The sequence below is a fragment of the Anabrus simplex genome, chromosome 1 (genome assembly GCF_040414725.1).
Source record: "Anabrus simplex isolate iqAnaSimp1 chromosome 1, ASM4041472v1, whole genome shotgun sequence".
NCBI lineage: Eukaryota > Metazoa > Arthropoda > Insecta > Orthoptera > Tettigoniidae > Anabrus > Anabrus simplex.
Window position 1 is genome coordinate 496356792 of NC_090265.1, and position 17693 is coordinate 496374484.

General features: G+C 42.4%; 1 protein-coding gene across 4 annotated transcripts in view; it reads right to left on the reverse strand.

Moving 5' to 3' along the window:
• Positions 1-17693, reverse strand: part of LOC136867775 (uncharacterized) — a 143085-nt gene that overhangs the window by 108638 nt on the left and 16754 nt on the right. The gene's annotated exons all lie outside the window — the stretch shown is intronic.

Consider the following 17693-nt stretch of genomic DNA (forward strand, 5'->3'; position numbering starts at 1 on the left):
GGACGCAGAACATCTGTAACGTACCGCTGTGCCGTCAAAGTCTGCCGAAGCACTATTAGAGGTGACTTGAACGCATATCCTATGGCTCCCCACACCATGATACCAGGGATTACGCCTGTGTGTCTTTCCACAATACGGACAGGATCTGCCCTCTGCCCTCAACGTCGCCAAACCCACACACGGTGGGCATCGGAGGTCATGGAGAAGCGGGACTCATCACTGAACATGATCCGACGCCAGTCGTACTTTGCCCATGCCTCCCCGGCAAGGCACCACTCCAAACGCAGGCATTGGTGTTCTAATGTCAATGGCAACCGACGCATGGGGCGGTAGGACCCCAATCCGGCGGATGCGAGTCACGGAGACACTCTGCGGGAACTCATAGGAAATTGTAGAGTCTCCAGTACATGTTCAGGGATGACTGGTGCCAAAGTTATGGGATCCCGCAATGCTTGGCGAACCATACGACGGTTCTCCCTAGGGTTTTTTTTCTTGGACGACCCGAACCTGCACGACGTGATTGGGTGCCGTCATGTACCCATTGGGTTCAACATCGGGCCACTGTGACATCTGAATGGCCCACATGCCTGGCAATTGCACGATACGACCAACCAGCCTCATGCAGTAGCACAATACGCCCTCTGTGAAATGCTGTCAATTGGTGGATAGGCTGTCTAACATGTCTGCGAGGCATCGCGGGTGCTTTGTACTGTACGTAGTCCTCTCTGCACGTCTTGCTTAACTGTCTGATTCACAGCAGTTGACTGGAAACAACCTATCAACAACAAGGCGGTGCCATCACAAATGCACTCTGGTGGGCGTTCTACACATTACAGATCCTTGTAAATCTAATCATTTACTCACACATCCATGGTATGCATGTATACCGAAATAGGATATATTGGACCACTCCTTTCTGGATGGATCAATCAATCAATCAATCAATCAATAAATGTCTAAAGGCAATGCCTTGTAGATTCAACCATTGTTTTCTGTCTTCAGCTTGTCGTTTCATCTCACAGTAGGAACTACATCCAACGTTTTGCATTGATACTTGAAGTAATTGCTTCCTAGGTCGACCTCTTCCCTTCTTTCCTAAGATCTTTCCTTCTAGTAGATTGGTCAGAAAGATATTATGACGCAGTGTGTCCAATGAATTTAGCTGCTCTTCTAAGTATTGTTGTCATCAGCTGTTTCTTCTGCTGTATTTCTCGCAGGATACTTTCGTTGGTTCTTTTTCAGTCCAACTGACTTTTAGCATTCGCCTCCAGACCCACATCTCAAATGCTTCAAGCCGTTTTCTACCCTGTTCTTGGATTGTCCAAGATTCACATCCATAAAAGAGTATGCTCCACACAAATGACATCACAAAACTTTTCCTAATCTCAGTATCTAGATGTATATTGGTCAGAAGATTTCTTTTGTTGCTGAATGCTTGTTTGGCAAGCGCTATTCTTCTTGTTAACTCTTTGCTGCAACGGTTATCATTTGTGATTAGACTTCCGAGGTAAGTGAAACTGGTGACTTGTTCCACTTTTTTTGTCAGGCAGTGTATATAAGGCAGAATTCTGGCACACAGTAATAACGTAGGGAAGATGACGAAGACAGCAGGACAGATAGATAGACAGATAAGGAACACTGGTTACCTGGTTACCACGGTGTGTTCTCTGTCTACGCTAAATTTATGAAACTAATTCCAGAGAGACCCCCGCCCAAGTACAGACCAATGTTAATAATAATAATAATAATAATAATAATAATAATAATAATAATAATAATAATAATAATAATAATAATAATAATAATAATAATAACTATTGCTAGAGTAGCCCTTGCATAGCAGACCCTCCGCTGAGGATGGGCAGCATCCGCCATGTATAGAAACTTTGTCTTTATGTGGCGGAGAGTAGTATTATATGTGATGTGTAAGTGGCAAAAAATGGGGAACAGCAAAAACACCCAGTCGCCGAGCCAAGGAAATTATCTGTTAACCCTTAAAATCCCACGAACTAGCCGACAATCGAACCCGGGGATCCGATGACCGAAGGCCAAGGCGCTGCCAACTCAACTATGGAGCCGGACGTCAGGAGTAAAGTGTATTCAGGAGATCAGCAGCCTGCCTCTACGTCCATCCTCTAGTAACTGACTTGTAATTCTTGAGATAAATTCAGAGATATCGTTTATTACAAGAGGATCAATAATTGTTACTTAACACACACTATTGCTAGCTGAAAATCACTTATTAACACGAAATTAATTATGTACAAATGGCATTCACCACAATTACTCATAAGTTACAACATCGCGTAACCTCCTCGTCACTAATCTGCCTGTTAACAACGTCTTCCTATTAGCAGGACAATTATAGTTCCTTAAAGCACATCCATTAGTACACAGTGTTGTGTGCATGCTTACTTAAAAATATCTAACCTTTAGGTTCTTCAGTCTAACGAAACTAATGCAAGATTATTAAAACTCTTAGAAAATATTTAGAAAAGAAAAGTTTTTATTCATAGAATTTATCAGGAGAAAATACCTAGAAAGCCACTTTTGGGCTGGGGATCTATCTGAAATTAGCGTTGTGCCCATTGTATTTCGTAGACGTTTACAAAATGGCGCTGAAGGAAGGTATGGCCCACTCAATTTAAAAGAATATGCAATGAATATATGATACGATGTATAACAGAAGGCCATGCACAACTGGGAATTGACATATGCGGTGCGGAACAGCGAAAAGTCAAGTAGATTGTTTTAAAGAAAAAATAGAACAGAAGAGATTGTTTAAAAAATATACTTGAAAAATTGAATCCAGGGAAATGAAATGAAATTGCGTATGGCTTTTTAGTGCCGGGAATGTCCGAGGACATGTTCGGCTCGCTAGGTGCAGGTCTTTCGATTTGACACCCGTAGGTGACCTGCGGGTCGTGATGAGGATGAAATGATGATGAAGACGACACATACACAGAGCCCCAGTGCCAGTGAAATTAACCAATGATGGTTAAAACTCCCGACCCTGCCGGGAATCGAACCCGGGACCCCTGTGACCAAAGGCCAGCACGTTAACCATTTAGCCATGGAGCCGGACAAATCCAGGGAGTGAAGACGTGGCTTGTGATCGTGCAACATATTGGACGAAATTGTAAGATATTTCGGTGAAATTCCTGAAGAAAAGCTATTTTCATTAAAAAGGAAACGGCATAATCAACCTAGAGTGAAACCAGAATTAGCCGAAATATAATAGCTAAGCGAGATAGGATTAAATACGCTGAGCGGAATCCGAAGAGCAAGCCTAACATAACTACAGGAAGGGACCATATGAACTGCACTAGAGAAAAAGGAACGGAGAGAAAGCTATTTTACTGACACAGTAGCTGGAAGAAGAATAATTCTAAACATTATTAAGCAACTTTTGAATATTTTTCCCCGAGATAGTTGAAATATATATAATTTTGAAGAGATGGCAGTTTATAACGCAAAGGAAGGATAGGAACAGTAACTGAGAGAAATATTAATCTCACACAAAATTTTATTAGGACCATGTTCTTCTCGGGATTATTTATTTTTGTTGCCAGCAGAACCAACGAGATGATGAACTGCTAAACGTGTAAGATGGACCAATCTGGAGAGAGGTATCACCCAGCCAGATGACCAGCCCGTGACGAGAGAGGCATCATCCTACCAGATGACCAGCCCATGACCAGAGAGGAATATTGCCCACCAAAATTCGGTTCTGAACGGGAGAAGGAGTGATGTTCAACCCTAGATCCAGACCGCAGAGCTAACCACATGTCGTTCAAAGATGAGCAACTGGCACCGGAGTAACGAGGAACAAGCTAAGTCTTTACATTTAGTAGCATGATTTTTTATTTATATTTATTTCTAGTTTGGCATATGCTTTGGAATTGGTGATACAAACCATCTAATTATGTGTGCAAGTGATAATATGCAGTGAAGTGTGAAATATTTAAGTCTTTAATGCTATAATAAGGCAGTATAGAACTAGATTCACATTTATTTCGCAAACAGATAATACGCATTTTGGTCAGATAAATCAATGAAGTAGCTGAGAATATCATTGAAATGGCTTGACATAACAGCTGATTGCTAAGAGCTGACATATATTGAAGAATTTCGATAAATCTCGCATTGAACATATTCATTGATTACGTCATAGATGGACCGCGCGTCAGAAGTGAATGATTATAATTATGTACTCCGTGTACAGCGATATCGTAGTATTGAAAACTCATTTGGGGTAAAGCATCGTAACTTAATTGAGAAGAGTTTCATGTGAAATGATATTGTGACATATTTATCAAAGCAATGCAGGCGTAATTGCAACGTTTTTGTATTGAGGGTTATGTTAATTAAGATGTGATATTGATTAGTTGAGATGATATTTCTGAATCGTAAGACGGCGAAATAAGAAGATATGTTGTATAATATGAAGGATTATATTGTGATTTTACGGTAAATGCAAGGAATATATGTGTTGAAGGGAGTAAAATGTCACACTTGTAAGGATATTATGGTACGATGCATATACGTAAGAGGAAGTACATTGCGAGAATGACCAAAACCAAGGCATGAATATTGAATAGTGATATTTAATTGAGAGTGAGATCAAATGTTATGTTAAGAATAGATGTTGTATTGGAAGCATGAGAGTTCTATGACATATTCTCGAACCGTATTAATGCCAAATAGAAGACATAATATATATACGCGGTTGTGTAATCCCAAAGCATAAATGTGTGATATTCATCTTTACACTGCATAATTGAATCAAGTAACTTGCACCGTAGGATAATGATTGGTATATGAAAATATTAAAGCATATTGAGCCTTAGATATATAAATCAAGGATTATGTGGATATTTAGGTAGTTTATTTATTTTAGAACAGTGTTTATTCGAATTTGCATTTTATGAAAGGTTAATATATACGGAAATGATAGACTAGGAGCAGGATTTAGCAGGCATTATGGATGCAAAGCCTTAGCACGTGAATCGTTACTAATTGGTATCCAAGAAGAAACCTGAATTAACTGAGTTCAGATTTTATTCATTTTATTCAGATTTTATTTATTTTACCTGTTCAAAATGGTGATATATAGTCGTTCAAGAGATTTTGAGACGTTATTACAATATGAATGGCAATGGAATAATGTGTTTCCAGTAACACTTAGGATGTCCCAAGATTAATTATGGACAGAAATGTTAATATTTTGATTTCATTTCGGAAACGGTTCAGAATAAGTTAAAGTTACATTTTATTTTTTTAACAAGCCAACGCTGACTTGGAATTATTTATTGTATATAGTCAATGTAGGTAATACAATCATGAATCCAGTTCTCATTTCTTAGGATATTTTTTTAATTAAATAAAGTGAGGTTCATTATTTTTTATAATTTGTGGGTGTTGATTTGTTTTAGTTTTACTCAGTCCTTTAGCTAGTTTGTAAGATATAGATAATTTATTTGCGTAGGTATTTGAATGCGATTTGTGATGGAATTACAGCGTTAATACTTGAAATAGGCGAACTCTTACACACTGCTAGGTCTTCGGGTGGACTTGTCTCTTCATGAATTCACGTTAAGCGAATTTAAGTGAAAGATTTACAGATTTTTCACATGGAATGAAGTACCCTGAGAATATATGGAGCTGCTGGGAATTATTTTGCAACTCGTTGCGTCAGCGGGTGCAGCGTGGACAAAAACCCGACACCGTAACCAGGCAACCAGTGTACGCCATACGGATGAAAGAAGGACGCCATTTTGGTTGACGGAAAGACATATTTTTCGAAGTAGTTGATGTTGGACGTATTAAACCTGTAACGACAGGAAGCCTAAAAACATACCCATAATTCGATGTTTCTCTGTATAGCGGAGAAAACAGCAATTTTTTTCCTGGCATTTTCTAATAGATTCTGTTATTAATGAAGGTTTTCTTTTCCATGTATTGTCTAGTGTTGTCTTAAACTTGCATTAGTTTCAACAGACAAACTTAGAGGTTATATACTAACGAAGTCAAAATTGAATTCCGCAAAGAACACATGTTTGACGGTATCTTCTTTTGCTACCGATTTTTCCTACACCTGTGGGGTCGCGGGTGCGAACTGCCTCGCGCGTATGGATTTGGTCCTGTTTTACGGCCGGATGCCTTTCCTGACGCCAACCCTATATGGAGGGATGTAATCACTATTGCGTGTTTCTGTGGTGATTGGTAGTGTGGTATGCTGTCTGAGTATGATGAGGAGAGTGTTGGGTCGGACACATAGGCTACACCCAGTCACCGAGCCAGAAGAATTAATCAGAAGCGATTAAAATTCCCGACTCGTCGGGAATCAAACCCGGAACCCTCTGAACCGAAGGCCAGTGCGCTGACCATTCAGCCAACGAGTCGGACCCCATGTCTGAAGGTATATTAGGAGTAATATCTGCTTAAGGACTTTTTCTGACTGAGAGTGACTGATTTATACCCTTAACTCGTGCTACTACAATGCTTCCGCATCAACTACTCGCCTGTAAGTTCTAGTATGCATCTCTGCACTGAGATTCGGAACGTGAAATGAAATGTTAGAAGTTTGAATCGTTGTGGAAGATTACAAAATCTGAAAATGGAAATGAATAGACTAACGTTAGAGATAGCTGGTGTAAGTGAAGCGCCTTGGCAGGAAGAACAGGATTTTTGATCAGTCGACTACAGAACAGAATTATCAACACAAAATAAAACAGGGGAAATGCAAGTGTTGGTTTAATAGTGATTAAGAAAGTAGGGCAACGAATGAGCAACTACGACCAGCATAGTGAACGAATTATTGTTGTGAATACAATGCCTACCACAACCGTGCAGGTCTCGTTGCCTACTAGTTCAGCAGATGATGATCAAATCGAAAGAATATGTGAAGATATAGATGTCTGCACGTAAAAGGAAACGAGAATATGCGTAATTGTGAGGAGAGGCAGAGATTCAGAAACCAGGTGTTGAATTGCAAGACCTTGTCAGAAGCAGACGTAGACTCTGACCACAACTTGGTGGTCATGCAATGTCATCTGAAGTTGAAGAAATTGAAGAAAGGAAGGATTGCAAGAAGATGGATGTTTTAAGGAATATGTGACACAAGAACTAAATGAAAAGGCTGAAGGAAAAACAATAGATGAAGAATGAACGGTCGTGAAGAATGAGATAAGTAGGGCTGCTGAAGAAAGGTTAGGAGGAAAGGTAAGATCAAGTCAGAATCAGTGGATAATTCGGGAGATATTACACCTGATTGATGAACGGTGAAAATACAAGAATACACAAAATGAGGAAGGCAGGAACGAATACAGGCGATTAACGAATGATGTAGGTAGAAAGTGCAAGACAGCTAAGGAAGAATGGCTGAAGGAGATGTGGAAGGATGTTGAAGGTTTTGTGGTTTTAAGAGAGGTAGTGCTTCATACAGAAAAATCAAGCAAACATTTGGAGAAAGGAAAACTAGGTGTATGAATATTAAGAGCTCAGATGGAAGACCACTTCTAGGAAAAGACAAAGCAGAAAGATGGCAGGAACATATCAAACAACTGTATCAAGTGGAACCTGAGGAAATGGTTAGCGGTCAGTTTGATGATAAGGTTCTTGAACAAGAAGAGACTGTTGATGCTGATGTAATGCGAGACCCAGTTTTGAGGTCCAAATTCGACAGAGCTGTGAGAAACCTAAATAGGAACAAGGCACCTGGAATTGATGAAAAACCCTCAGAATTACTGACTGCCTTAGGAGAAACCAGCATGGCAAGATTATTCCTTACTATTCCATTAAGTGTGTAAGATGTATGATACAGGAGAAGTGTCATCCGAGTTTCGGCAGAATGTTATTATACCTATATCCACGAAAGCCGATGCTGACAAGCGTGAAAACTACCGCACCCGTAGTTTAATATCTCACGCTGGCAAAATTTCAACGCGTATTATTTACAGAAGAATGGAAAGACAAGTTGAAGTTGAGTTGGGAGAAGATCAGTTCGGTTTCAGAAGAAATTTAGGAACAAGTGAAGCAATCCTGACTTTACGTCTGATCCTAGAGGATCGAATTTAGAAGGACAAGCCCACGTATATGGCGTTCGTAGATCTAGAAAAGGCATTCGATAATGCTGATTGGACCAAGCTGTTTGAGATTCTGGAGGTGATGGGGATCAGATACCGAGTATCTACAATCTGTACAAAAATCAGTCTGCGGTGATAGGAATGGAAGGCTATGTAAGAGTCTTGGGAGATTTTGATTACCAGCCTCGAGTAGTTAGAGAGTAGTTTTAAGTGACTATTAACCTTGTATGTGGAACTCAAACCGAAGGTACGTAATTTTTAATTTCAAAAATCTCACGCGTTTTAGTCGAGATTCAAAACACGGCCGTCTTGGTGAAAAACCAGAAACAGTGCTACTTGGCTATCACGCTACTCGGAGAGAATTGTTTCTGTAGTGCCTGTAGTGATGTTATTTGTATTCAGTTGGAGCAAGGATTGGTTAGTAAACTGTCTACTTAATATTTATGTACCATTCCGTTGATCTCCCTGAGAGATGACGAAGGAAACCACAGAAAAACTCTTCTAGGATGCCCCAGAGTGGGGCATTATCCACCCCACTCTACTCAGTTAAGTTACCTGAAATAGAGAACACCTCGTTTCAGCCAATTCCTGGCAGAGTCGAGAATCGAAACCAAACCAACTCCAGGTGGGAAACTGCTACAGATTAGAAGAAAAATACACAGTTCCCTTCAAATAGGTTAATTTTCACTTCATTTCCACAGAGGGTGATGCCTGCCTGTCTGCCTGTCTTTAGTCAGGATGTTGGTTGGATCTTCTAACAGCATCACCATAGTTATACATAGTTACTACAATGTGCCGCACTAGAAAGTGAGGTAGTTTGCCACTGCTATCTTCACAGGACCAAACCTTGTCGTGTACCGACCTCCCACGGACTCGAACCGGCGGACTGCCAGGTGGAAGGCAGCCGGGATTCGCAGCCGAGTCTAGAGCTCAAGGTGTCAGAGGAGATTAATTAGTGTTAGAATAATGATAGTCATCGACATGAGACACCTTGTAGTGATGGAATAATAATTATAGTTAGACATAATATTTTAGAAGGCAAAAGTAACTTTCAAGAAGCTACATGCATTGGAGAGCAGTTTGTGAAACGCGCTCGCTTACACAAGTGTTGACTGAGAGCGAGGACTTGTTGATCACAACAAGGTATTTACTGTGTATCGACAAAGAGAGCTAGCATGCCAGCGAGCCAGGCGGCCCGCCAAAACCGACAAAGGAACAAAGCCGAATGCAAGGCCAATCAGGGTCAGTACAGATGCACTTAGGAAACAAGGAAAGATGAGGACAAAGTAAGACAGAAGACAGTAGTGCCTAGGTAGCAGCACTTACTGTGACAACTATTGAGAATAGCCACTTGAGGGAGCCACTGACAAGATGATCACTTTGGCAATGCCCGTAAGACCCAACCCCTTGGTAGGAGGTAGGGATAGAACTTTGAGTTGAGGAGCAGAGATATAACCCCTGGCCAAGATGGCGCGGGGCCTTCTTCCAGCCGTAGTTCGTACTTGTCAGAACGAGATTCAGTTCGAGCATAGCCCAAGTGCCGTAGGGCAAGATTAAGATAGACGCGTAGTAGAACAGTAGGCGCGTGGAACAAGCTCGCTCTCTCTATAGATCATTACATTCAGACTTGTAAATATACTGTACATAGTAGTTTTAGTTGTCCTCGGTAATAAAGGACAGAGAAATAATTTCATCTTTTATTTCGGGAGTTGCGGGACGAGTCATACCTACAAATTACCTCCCTACATTCCGCTCGGCAGGTCAGGTAATACATCAACATCCAAGTGCCTGGTGACCAACCTACGAGATCGTCTCACAGGACAGGTAGGTCACGACAGGCACGTATAAAAATTTGGTGTCAGGTAGTGCAGGGTCCCGAGTTCGATCCTCGAACAGTGTCAACTCACCGAAATAACGTGAGAGAACCGCGACTTCGTAGAAGATTGTCCGTAAGAGAACCGCGACTTCGCAGAAGATTTCCGTGTGAGAAAATCGCGACTTCGCAGAAGATTGTCCGAACCGCGCTACCGCGTAGTTTCGTTCGTGTGCCGCGCATCGCAGAAGAGGAGTATCACTACCGCAGCATACTAAGCCAGCCCAGCAGAGGGGTAGCAGTCCAGTAGCAGACAACGCCATCCGGTGGAGACGCAGCAATACAGCTGACTACTCATCCAGCCCAGCAGTGAAGCAGCATTGCAGATTAAGGTAAGCTGAATATTTATTTCAAATGGCACGACAGAATAGTTCAGTACCAGCAGACCAAGGCACTGAGATGCTTGACGAGGTGGAATCAGTAAGTATGAGTGGGCCTTTTGTTACAGTAGTAGAAGGACATCGTCTCATTGGACGAGAGTTTGATGGCAGTCAACCAGATAGATTGCATGAGTTCATAGCTAACGTAGATGCTGCTGTTCGTATGATTAAGGATGAGGATCAAGAGTTGTTTTTCAAGTACATTTTAACTAAGGTTACGGGCAGAGCCAGAGATAAATTATTGTACAGACGTGATATACATAATTGGGAGAAAGCCAAGCGGGCATTAACAGAATATTATGGCCAGCAAGGCACATTAGATTTGTACATTTGTCAAATGTTCCAAACAGCGCAGGACCCGCGAGAATCAGTCGCACTTTGGGCACACAAAGTAGAAACATTGTCAGCTTCTTTTAGAGAGGCAATACTTGAGGATGAATTAGAGGAAGATCGCGATGCACAGCAAAATATTACAAGAAAAATATGTGTAGCTAGTTTCATACAAGGGTTAGCCAACCCTAGAATACAAGCTAGGGTACAGTCAGAAAAGGGCATTACTTTTGAGAGGGCAGTTGCACTTGCACAACAGGAAGAAAACGTAATATTGTCAAAGAAGGCACGAGAGGGCCTACAACACAAACGTAGCTCAGGGTTTAGCAAGCGCAGACCAGAACAGGAGCGCAGTGCAGCACCAAAGTGGCACACTAAGCCAACACATGCTAGGGAGCGCAGTGAAGCACCACAGTGGCATACTAAGCCAACACATGCTAGTGTTAGGGTGGTCTGCTACAATTGTAGCAAGGAAGGCCACATAGCAAGGAACTGTAAGAACACAGGAACGCAGGGGGCTCACACCACACAGACCGCTAGTTCCAATACAGCTACAGGGGGCACCTTCAGTAAATTAAAATGCCGCTATTGTGGGAAGACAGGGCACACTGAACGTGACTGTAGAAAGAAACAAAGGGATAAGGAAACAGAAGTACGAGAAACAGTGCGCATAATACGTACACAACCAAACCAAGTGACAAAAGAAAACAGAATTTGTTATCGTTGCGGCCGAAAAGGGCACATACAGGTGAATTCTCGACAAAGTGCACACACTCAAGGTGCACGCACACAAGGTGCACACACTCAACGTGCACGCACACAAGGTGCACAAACTCAAGGTGCACAAACTCCGGTGATGCGAATGGATAGCCGTAGGTGCTACTCGTGTGGCCAACAGGGCCACATTCAGAGAAATTGTCGAAAAGCCCAAGGCAAGTCCACGGGCAACAGGGCCATGAAAGGCCAAACTCAGAGTGATCGCATAGGGGGCAAGGCCGTAAGATACCGAGCCCAATGCGAACATTGTGATAGGTGGTCACATCGAACCCAAGACTGTTGGTTCAAAAAGAAGGGCGGCAGTACGCAAGCCACGAAAGCCTCCACGGCTCAGGCGGCAAACTAGAACTGGCCCGTAGCAAGGGGACAGTTACGGAGGCCCGCAGACCAGAAGGTCCCAAGAATTCTGACGTAGAGGGCACGGTGCTGATCCAGGTTGCGAACCAAGGAAGACCGTTGAGATTTTTGATAGATACTGAGTCCGATATCAGCCTAGTAAAGAGGCAATCGGTACTCAAGGAATGCATGATTGACGGGAGCAAATCAATTGAATTAGCGGGTGTAAGTAAAGGAATAATTTACACCAGGGTACTGTACGTTTTGCCATTGGAAACACAAATCACACATTTCATGTGGTAGGGAGTGATTTCCAATTAACACAGGATGGTATAATTGGACGAGACATCCTGACAGATAGTGTGATTGACTATAAGGAGGGTCATGTCACCATAAGAGGGCGACAATACCCTATGGGGGCACGAGAGACGAAGGTGATCCGTCTCGAACCAAGGACCCAGAAGTTCGTTGTTATAGAAGTAGATCGAAATCTACCTTTAGGAATTAATGAGAAGGAAGAGGTGATACCAGGGGTGTACCTCGCAGGGTGCCTAACCAAATCAGAGCGCCACGAAGCAGTGGTTAGCATGATGAATACCAGTGAAAAGCCAGTGACTTTACACAGTCCACGAGTGCACATACAGGAGGTAGATAAGACCTGCCTAGCACAAGTGCGAAAGGTAGAGCAGAACAGTAGAGTGGCAAACGGAGAACCGGCCACCCAGAAGCCCCGATCACAGCGGGTGATAGACTGTTTGCGAGTTGATCACCTCACGCAGGTAGATAAGGAAGGGATATACGCCATCTGTGCTGAGTACAATGATATCTTCCATCTTGAGGGAGACAAACTAACTCGCACTGATGTACTACAGCATGAGATCCCTACACCCCAAGATCAACCTCCAATTAATGTACGACCATATAGACTTCCCGAAGCACAGAAAGGGGAGATACAAGCTCAGATAGATAAGATGCTGAATGATGAAATTATCACACCTAGCACATCAGCCTGGAATGCGCCATTACTTTTAATTCCGAAGAAATTAGACGCCTCAGGGAAACAAAAATGGAGGGTCGTGATCGACTTTCGAAAATTGAACGAGATAACGATAGGAACCAGTTATCACCTGCCATTAATTTCAGAACTGTTAGACGCCCTTGGCAAGGCGAGATATTTTTCGACCTTAGATCTCGCGAGTGGCTATCACCAGGCGTTGTTGAAGCCTGAAGACAGGCCAAAGACAGCATTCTCTGCGCTAGGACGCAAGTACGAATTCAGAAAAATGCCCATGGGTTTGATGGCCGCGCCAGCCACGTTTACGAGGCTGATGAACAATGTGCTCACAGGGCTAACGGGTATAAAATGTCTGTGTTACCTGGATGACGTCATTGTGTACGGGAGTTCAATCCAGGAGCACAACGCGAAGCTAAGGGACGTATTTCAAAGGCTGAGAGAGAACACGCTGAAACTCCAGCCAGATAAGTCTGAATTCCTAAGAACCGAAGTAGCGTTCCTAGGACATGTAATCACTGACGAAGGTGTCTTACCAGACCCACGTAAAGTACAGGCCGTTAAGGACTTTCCGAGGCCGACCATTAGCCGCCAGATCAAGTAGTTCTGCGGACTGAGTGGGTACTATAGGAAGTTCATACCTAACTACAGCAAAATCGCTAAACCGCTGTATCAGTTAGTGAAGAAGGACGTTCCCTTTGTATGGGGAGACGATCAGGAACAAGCGTTCCAGATACTAAAGCAAAAGCTAATTGAGGAACCTATATTGCAATATCCGGATTTTGAAAAACCATTCGCTGTTACCACTGATGCGAGCAACGAAGCGGTTGGGGCAGTATTGTCACAAGGACCTATCGGGAAAGAACTTCCAATTGCCTATGCAAGTAGAACGCTTAATAAAGCAGAAATGAATTATAGCGTAACTGAGAAAGAATTGTTGGCAATTGTGTGGGCAGTAAAGTATTTCAGACCATATTTGTTTGGTAGAAAATTCACTGTTGTGACAGACCATAAGCCGTTGAAGTGGGTCTTCAACGTGCAAGATCCGTCTTCACGCCTGCTAAAGTTCAGGCTGAAGCTAGCGGAATACGACTTCGACGTCGTATATAAGCAGGGCAAACAGAACTGCAGTGCAGATGCCCTGAGTAGGAATCCCACTGAACCCAAGTGCCAAGCGCGAGTGGTTAACTCGGCTAAGCACAGGTCTCACTCAGAGACAACAGTTGAATCTCAGGCCTCAGGCGAGAATAGAGAGGAGGTACTGTCTTCAAACCCGAGGACGCTACGGCAGAGGGAATTGAAGCGGACGGTAGCGAGGTCTCCGAGGACGCTAACGCAGAGGAGATTTCGCCCGAATGTAACTCATCTGAGGAAGAGGACGAATTAGGCGAAGCTGAAAAGCTAGCCATTTTGAAAGAATGTCATGATTCTTTGGTGGGAGGCCACCAAGGTATAGCGCGCACGTACGCCAGGGTACGTGAACGAATTCAGTGGAAGGGCATGAAAGGGGACATTGAGCGCTATGTACGCACATGTCCCTCCTGCCAAAAGAATAAAGGGACCAGACCAGACGTCAGGGCTCCCATGAGAATCACGGATACCCCGAACACAGTCTTTGAGAAAATATCCCTAGACGTAGTTGGACCTCTTCCGTTGACAGAGGCAGGAAACAGGTACATACTGACATGCCAAGATCAGCTGTCAAAGTACCTAGTAGCGAGTGCCATGCCTAATCAGGAGGCAGAAACCGTGGCACGAACGCTAATCAATAACGTAATAAGTATCTACGGGATACCAGAGCAGATTCTCACTGACCAGAGAAGTAATTTCATGAGTGATGTGTTTAAGACGCTGTGTAAAACGCTGCGCATTCGGAAAACACACACTACAGCCTTCAGGCCACAATCAAACGGTAGCATAGAAAGATCCCATAAGGTGCTCACGGAGTACCTAAGGCATTATGTCTGCTCAGGGGAGCAGAATGATTGGGACAAGTATTTGCCTACAACTAGCTTTGTGTATAACACCACGAAGAGCACAAGTACAGGGTTCACACCCTACGAATTAATTTTTGGAAGGAAGGCAAATATCCCAGGTGTGCTGCAAAAGCCACCTGAAATGAATTACAATGAACACCAGAACGTGGTGGAGGAACTGACGGCACAGCTTAGGCGAAATTACGAGGCCGCCAGAAAGACCTTAATAGAGCGAAAGGAATTAGAGAAAGAACACTACGACAAAAAGCAAAATGAGGTCACCTTTCAGGTAGGTGATAAGGTTCTCTTGCGTAATGACGCATTGCGAAGAGGAAAATCCAGAAAGCTAAGCCCACCATTCGAAGGTCCGTACGAGATAGTAGATGTTTCAGAGGTGAACTGCGCCCTACAGATGAACAAAAAAGGAAAAAGGGTTAAAGTACATAAAAACCGATTGAAATTGTATTTGTAGATAAGTGAAGTGAGAACTGGGAAGTAAAGGTATTCACAGATAGAAGGGTAGCACATATCCTGTCTTTACCTTGCAGGTAGAGAGCAGATATGGCGCGAATGCTAGGATTGTTGTCCATCGTAGTAGCAGTGATAGTCGTGACGTCACACCGCTACAGAATAGCCGGAGAAGTACTGGATGTCAAGGTGACACCATACGAGAGTACTCCAGGGGCATACTTCGACAATCAGGGTGAGATACAGTTATACCATACAGAATGGACACTAGTTACCTATGTAAACCTGAATATATTATGTGATGTATTTTCAAATGTCAAGAGACACATACACTGGACTCAATTAATATGTACACAGTTAGAAAGAAGTACTAACCTAACATGTCAACAGGATGTTAAAATGCTAAGTGCACAATTAGATAGAATTAAGGAATCGAGGGAATTAATTACGAGGATTACCAAACCAATAGGGGAAACGGATAACACTAGGCGAAAACGAGGCCTAATTAACGCAGTACGTTCCATAGCAAAGGCGTTATTTGGAACATAAAGTCAAGAGGATGCCGATAAATATGAGTCAAAAATTAGTGAGTTACAGCAGGAACAACTTTCAATTATGAAAATTGCAAAAGACCAGATGATAGTAGTAAAATCAACATTGCAATCTATGAACAGCACCATTTACGATGTCACAGCCAATGAGCAGAGATTACCTCAAAACATTGCAGAAATTAGATCTTATCTTGCCAATAGCACGCTTCAGATTACAGAAGCACTTAAGCAAGTAGAATTAGAAAACTCAGTGAATAGGCATTTAATTGAGATTGTAGGCCTTCTCATACAACTGTATGAGCATTACAGTGTTGTATTATCAGGTATAATGAATGCTCAGGTAGGAGTCATTCAGGTGCAAATAATTTCACCAGAATGATATTATTAAAGGTTATAAGAAAGCTCAGGGAGATTTCCCTAAAGGATTGTCCTTGCCATTTGATTTAAAATCAGCTTACGGCTACTTGATTTACAAGGTAGCCACAGTGGAAGTGTTCGCTAACAAAAATTATCTAGTGTACGTCATCAAGACACCCCTTACAGATAGGATAACTTATACAATGTATCGCATGATTCCATTCCCCACGTATATGAAGAGTAATCCACACCATTTTGTTTATCTTCAAGAGACCAAGGACTATATCCTTACGGACAAAGAGAAACAAACTTATGTTCAATTAGACAAAGATCAAGTAAATCAATGTAAAGTAGTAACACCCAGTTGGAAACTATGTCATGTTAAATTCCCTATTAATACAGTGTACACTCAAAAGAGTTGTGCTGTCCAGCTTATCTTAGGAGTTAGTCAGATTCCAGATAATTGTAATAAAAGAGTGCTTCCCGTTCAACAGCTCATGTGGATACCTATCAGAGCTAACAGATATATATATACGTATCCCCAGAAGAAGTTAAAGTAACATGTATGTGTAAGGATAACACCAGTGATATCAGGTTAACAGGCACTGGTATTCTTGTTTTGAGTGCAGGTTGCACAGTATTTGGGCCACATAGTAAAATACAAGGTGTAGGTGAAGTGAACACTACACAAAGTAAAGACTTTGTACCAGAAGTCACACTTGATTATGACTGTTGTGAACAAATAGGTAGTGAAATCAAGTTAGAACAGATACCCGAAATGAATAAGTTGTCATTAAATAATTTGCTAAATCACATTAACGATTTACAATGGGCTACCCATAAGATACAAGAAGTGGAAGATATGGTGAGACAAAAAGAAGAAGAACTGCAAAGACAAATGGTCTATCAGCATATTAATGTGTACAGATATATTGTGTGGATAGTTGTTGGTATCATAAGTCTAATTTTAATTTGTTATTGTTGTAATTGTTGCTGTCCGAAACTAGGGTTTCCAGCAAAGAGATGGTTCGATGATGCACGGGCTCATTGCCCTAATATATGTATAAAACAAACGGTAATCACGAAGGGAGATAAGGTTAAGACTTCAGATGAGGATTTAACTATATTCCAACGTCCCAGGCGGATCCGGGGAGATCTATAGAAGCAATCGAAATGGATGCAAGTGATAATCAGAGTAGAGAACAACATTCCCCTTCACCACAGGGTCGCCGATCGTTACGCACAAGTAACATCAGAGTGTAAATAGTGTGGGACAGAAATGGACGCAACGTATGGTTGCATCCATTTCTTCCCTAAGGGGGGAGATGTCGTGTACCGACCTCCCACGGACTCGAACCGGCGGACTGCCAGGTGGAAGGCAGCCGGGATTCGCAGCCGAGTCTAGAGCTCAAGATGTCAGAGGAGATTAATTAGTGTTAGAATAATGATAGTCATCGACATGAGACACCTTGTAGTGATGGAATAATAATTATAGTTAGACATAATATTTTAGAAGGCAAAAGTAACTTTCAAGAAGCTACATGCA